This window comes from Phodopus roborovskii, unplaced genomic scaffold (assembly GCF_943737965.1).
Source record: "Phodopus roborovskii unplaced genomic scaffold, PHOROB, whole genome shotgun sequence".
NCBI classification, from domain to species: Eukaryota; Metazoa; Chordata; class Mammalia; order Rodentia; family Cricetidae; genus Phodopus; species Phodopus roborovskii.
This window is the reverse complement of record NW_026126540.1, coordinates 24990666-24996665: the sequence shown is the minus strand read 5'-3', so window position 1 is coordinate 24996665 and position 6000 is coordinate 24990666.

Genomic DNA, 6000 nt, shown 5'->3' with positions numbered 1-6000 from the left:
GACAGCACATGTTACTAAAAAGATGCTTGCCAGGATATGCTCTTCAAGTGACACCCCAACACACACTTTTTAAGCCAGCAGCAGGATTTTGCACAGAGGTAGTTAGTTCCTGGTCTTTAGAGGTAAGGCATGATGGAGCTTGGGAACTCAGTCATCATTCTTATCATAGGTATCAAATTCCTCTCCATCTCCAGCATTAGCACTGTCATAATAAGGCATCTCATATCTATAAGAGATAATTCTAAAAGTGCTTTTTCAGAAGGTAAATAATAAGTAAATACTTATTTTTCCAGCGGGCCTGCAGCATCCATTAGGTAGAATCCTATTCATACTTCAGTCAATCTTAAAGGCTATAAGTATGTAGGGTGCAAATTACCAGTGTCACCAATTGCCTGAATCCAGCTCCATCAGGATTCTGAGCTGCATAGACAAAAGTGTGAATACAGAGAAAAATGAAGAGTCTGACCACTGTTTGACTTTCAAACAGATGGCACCTAATAGGTAGAGCCCTGTTAATTTATAAAAGTTCTAATGCATTCAAGCATGTGCAGTTTCAATAATTTTTCTTTAATAATTTTCCAAGAATCATTAACATTTACACATTTTAGATTCTTTTCCTCATTCTCTTCATACCATGGACCTTTACCCCATATCATTAATTTTTATATTGTAAGCCAAATTATTATAGCTGAACAGGCACATCTTATTCATACTGTGTCCTAGCTAGTAGCAAAAAATAAAAGACATCTAAGCCTTATAATTAATCCTTAACAATGTGATATTTTTATATGCCATACCTAAGATATTATTTTTAGGTGTAAGTCAATTTCCAAATAATCTGTATATCACTTTTATGTGATAACAATTGTAATCCTATTCTTTATGCTTTCTCAATGTGATAATGATTAACTAACTCTTTAACTGTTGGTGCCAAGTTTCTATTCTTCCTGGCAGTTTCTACATGTACTTTTACTTCCCAGGGAACTGGAAGTTTTAACTGAAACAATATCTAATCCTCATGTCCTGCCACCAGAGGGATGTCTGACCTTTCATGTCCTTTATTTTTCTCTTATTTGTGCCTATAAGTTTTTAATATTATCTTTTAAGAAACAGTTTCCCACTGTAAAATTAAAATAAAAAGCAGATCACATATTTCTAACATACAATGGTACAGGATATATATTACCATTTCAAAATGGAGGAAAGGAAGTACAGTGAGGAAAAACTGGATCATAGCAAGACTGAAAACCAGCTGGGCAAACTCCAAACTCTGCATTCCATGTCTAATGCAAAGCACTCTTCAGATCGCCAACTCCTTTCAGCTTTGTCGACTGCAACACACTTCTTTCTCTTGGGCTGATTCCACTCCCCATTAGCAACTTTTCTCAGCAGGTATCCCATGGCTCTGGCATCTCCAACATCTTGGGGTTTCCAAGGCAACATAGGTTCGCCCTCACAGCTTTATACAATGGTCTCTCTAAGCCTCCATGCAGGGATACCCCTGACACATGCCTGGCCTCAGCAGCTTTTTAGTTGTGGATGAATATTCAATAACTGCTCCCCCTTTTTTTATCCTTGACTCTAAAGCAAGAACTTTGCTTTGGTTCAGTATGTCCTCACTACACTTTCTTTCCTCCATTTTGAAACGGTAATATATATCCTGTACCATTGTATATTGGAAATATGTGATCTGCTTTTTTATTTTAATTTTACAGTGGATTAAAGTTAAGAAATTGAATGAATCTCAGAAGAGACTTGGAAGTTTAGACATTTAAATAAATTTGAGACTGTGATAGACTATGGGGACATTTGAAGTTGTACTGAATGCATTTTTGCATTGTGATATGGCTACAAACCTTTGTGGGCCCAGAGAGTATAGTGTGATGGTTTGAAAGAAAATGACTTCCAAAGAGAGTGGCACTATTAAGAGGTATGACTTTGTTGGAGTAGGTGAGGCCTTGTTGGAGGACTGTGGGGGTGGGTTTTGAGGTCTCCTATGCTCAAGCTATGTGCCCACTGTGGAACACATACTCCTTACTGTTTCCTGCAAGTTCCATGCTCCCCTCCATGACAATTATGTATTAAACATCTGAAACTGTAAGAAAGCCTCTTGTAAGAGTTGTCATGATCATGGTGCCTCCTCACAGCAATAGAAATCCTAACTAAGATGAAGCATAAACCTCCTTTTGAATGGATGGTCAAGATAGTCCAACTGACTCCAGAACAACATAGATTAGTAGTGGAGCCCTTGGTTACTGCTGAGAGGGCTCTTGTTGTGGAAGACACTACTCATTTAGGACACATGACTGCGATGAGATGACTTGAACTGGAGCTGACCTCTTTTCCTGTGGTCTAGCCTCCATCACTCCAGAAACTCCAGAAACACCATGCTTATTTTTCTTGGCATATTACAGCAGGCCTTAATTTTTATTTATTTAACTTAATTTTTAATTTTGTGTTTCCTTAATTATTATTGTTAATTGCATGTTACACAGTTTTCATCCTTTGATTGAAACTGATATTTTCTGTAGCATTCTCAATAGGTCTTCTCTACCCATTCTGTTGCTGAAGCTGTAACTTTATTGTTCTGCAATTTGAATCCTTTCTGTCTGTTCCTATTTTTGTCTCTTTTGAACAGTCCGGAAAGATTGATGAGGCTATGGGCTGGAATAGTTGAGTAATTTGACTAGTGTTGTTTAATCAACATAACCAAATCATCATCTAATCCATTTTAAAAGTCAGAATTTGAGGTTATGTAATTTTGGTGGTTTTACAAGCTAGCCTCTGGCATTATACAATATTATTTAAAAGTTTTGTTTTTCTCAAATAATTCACAGCATCATAGGACACACTCTATGGGATTCTGTTTGTGTTGACAGATTTTATTCTAGTCCACAGCCTTTTGAAAGTCATTAAATCTTGTGCCAATACAAGAGCTTTTCCAACACAGTGAGCTTGTTCTCAATTTAATTGGGCTAGCTTGCTGAAATTCCGATTATCCAAATTTACACTTTATAATCCAGTCTCAGCTCTGTCTTCTGACCCTTGCTCAGAGAATCATAAATGCAAATATATAGGACAAACTCATTAGGAAATCAAATTAATTCCTAGTATGAATAAAAAAAAAATAGCTTTGGCTAAGCTTCCTTTTTTTATGTGTTAGGGTGTTTTGCCTTTGCAGCACAGACATTAAGTGCCCATTGAGTCTAGAAGAGGGCATCAAATCCTCTGAGACTGAAGTTAGAGACGCCGTGAGTCACTGCATGGGTACTGGGAATTGAATTTGAGTTCTCTGGAAGAGCAGGCAGTGCTCTTAAGTGTTGAGTCATCTCTACAGTCTCTTTGGCTATCCATTTGACCTTAGATTTAGTTCAGAGTTGATAGGCTACAGCTGGTATAATCTCCCTCTGCTAGTGAGGCTTCCCCTTAAAGGGAATGCCATTAAGGTCTAGAGGCCCAGTTCAGCAGTTAAGAGCACTTGTTGCTCTTGCAGAAGACCAGAGTTTGAGTCCCAGAATACACATGGAGGTTCATAACTATCTGTAACTTCAGTTACAGGGGATCTTATTGTGTTTATGTTCTCCATGGGCACTAGACATGCACATGATGTACATGATGCAAGCAAATACTTACATGAATAATACAAAAATGAAAAGGTATGCCACTGTTTGAGTTTCTTCTTTTTGACTAGTGAATCCAGGAGAGACAATAAGAAAACAGAAGCTTAGACAGAAGATGATAAAGGAATGTAGAAGGTAAAGGATATGAAGAGAGCAGCAATATCTGAAATGCATCTTTCTGTTGTTTATAGACAGTCTCTGGCAATAGCTGTTCTTTTGTAAGAGTCCTCTATATACTTCTTAAAGTATCTCCCACATTCTCTCTGTTTAATTTGTCTTTATTTCCTTTTTAAAATTGGTTCTTTGAGAATTTTGTATTAGGTGTTTTGATCCTATTCATCCTCCCAGTGAAACTCTTCTTGGACCCACCCCTGCTTCTCTTACCACCCATTTTGTACTCCCCATCTACCATCAAGAACAATTTATGCTACTTAAACAGTCTTGAATGAGTGGCTTTCTACTGGAGCACGACCAACTTATCAACAGCCATGTCTTTGGAGAAAACCACTCCTTTCTCTCCCTGAAGCTGAGAATTGTCAACAACTCTTGGATTAGTGGGTGGAACTTTCGTGCCCAAATATGCGTTCCTTCCTGAGATTTAGTCTGGTTTAGGCTCACACAGGTGTTGTGATTGTGTCACAACCATTGTGAGTTCATATGTGCAACTTCCCTCCTGTGTCCAGAAGATACTGCTTCATTTTATTCATCCACTATCTCCTCCACTCTGCATCCTCTTCCACGGTGACTGTTTGTTTAGCCTTTTGGAGGAGGGAGTGTGGTAATATGTCCATTGTATGGCTTGACATTCTTCAGTCCCTTATTCTCTGTACTGTGGCCAGTTGTGGGTCTCTGTGTTGATCTCCATCTACTGCAGATGATGACCATCAAGTTTTTCTGATGAGGACTGAGAAATACATTAATCTGGGGGTATAGTGATAAATCACACAAGAAGTTGGTTTAATACTATGTCCATTTATTAGAATAATAGTAGTAGATTCTCTCTTACAGTCTTTGATCTATAATTTTTAACCTTTAAAAGTGACTTAATATAAAAGCTCGCGCGCATGCGCGCGCGCGCACGCGCACACACACACACACACACACACACACGTACATGCAGGTCCCCTTTAGGTCCAGGAAAGGGTGTCAGGTCCCCAGAAGCTGGAGTTACAGGCACTTGTGAGTGGTGGTGAGAACTGAACTAAGATCTTCTGCAAGAGTCACAAGCCATCTCTTTAGCGTCTGAATCGAGTTTTTCAAATTAGTTGCACAAAACCCTAGTTTTGTAAATGGTCCCCATTTGGTTTTTGGAATGTAAGATCACCCTTTGTCAGATTAGGGATATTTTTCTAGATTCTGGCAAGATGATGTGTATTTTTTTGTTGTTTGCTTTTTTTTTTTTTTTTTTTTTTTTTTGCCAGAAAAAAATGGCAGCCTTCCTGGGGGAGGGTCCCTACTTATTGGATACAAAAGATACATTTTCACAGTATACAAAATAAATAACTGCACATTCTCCATCCATGGTCCATGGCATGAAGGCCTAGTGGACCTATCAAAGGCCCAAGGCATGAGCTCCCTCTGCCCTAGTGGGCAAGAAAGAAAATAAATCCCTAGTGGTTCACACCCCAGAGACTTCCTGGGGAACTAGTGGAAGGAGGGGTTCTGAGGCTGTGAGGCTCGGGTCCTCCTCTGCCTCTTATCCAGGAGCAGGAGGATGTAAGGAGAGGGCACAGAAGGCACAGCTGACTTGGCACAGAGTGGTCTCTTTGGTTTGGTTTCCCAATGGAGGTGGCCTACGTAGAAAGAGGGCCTAGCCCAAAGCTGTCTACTGAGAGGAGCTGAGTGGGAATCAGACTCTTCCTGCTGACAGAGGCTCTTAGTCTAGCAAAGGCCCAAGCTAGGTCTGGTCCCTTCCTACCCACTGAAAGCAGCTACAGAGGGAGGGAGCTTGGATTCTAGCCTGGTGTGATGGTAGTAAGGAGACCATGAAAACTATAGGAACTGCTGTGGCTCAGTTCTCTGGGAAAGCAGCCCCTGCAACCCTACCATACCTCCCAGAAGAGCTCCCTCCAGCCTGATTCAGTGAGGCCAACATGGAAAGTTAATACTATGAAAATAAGTGGGCACAGGGCAGATATGGGAAAATCAGCTCTTATAGCAAGGTCAGCATCCAAGGCACCTGGGGTTCAGGTAACACATTATGGTAAGTTCCACGGTGAGGTTTTTTTTTTTTTTTTTTTTTTTTACTTTTTTAATATATTTTTTTAATTTAATTATTTTACATGTCGATCCCATGTTCCCTCTCCCTTCCTTCCTCTCTCCCTCCCTCCCTCTTACCCTCTCTGCCCCTCACATGCACCCTGACCACCCTCCCCTCCCA